Genomic DNA, 284 nt, shown 5'->3' with positions numbered 1-284 from the left:
CCTTAAAAACCCACGTGCAGGCCAGGCAGACGGGTCGCCTTAAACCCGTCTGCCTACCATTGTCTTCCGAGACAGACGGATGCCAACAATACGGTTTCGATCATGTGCAACTGAGTGTTCTCGGATATCTGATCGGTGGATATCAAGTTTTTAAACTTTAGAGTTTGACTGTTATACAGCGTCCAAGCTACTCCTGTCAAGAACCTCCATCAAACACCTTCCCATCGCCCTCAGGCTCGACTGACAATGTTAACGCTTTTAAAAAATAACAAGAGAGGACAACG

The sequence above is a fragment of the Branchiostoma floridae genome, chromosome 5 (assembly GCF_000003815.2).
Source record: "Branchiostoma floridae strain S238N-H82 chromosome 5, Bfl_VNyyK, whole genome shotgun sequence".
Taxonomy (NCBI): Eukaryota; Metazoa; Chordata; class Leptocardii; order Amphioxiformes; family Branchiostomatidae; genus Branchiostoma; species Branchiostoma floridae.
Note: the sequence above shows the minus strand (reverse complement) of the source record.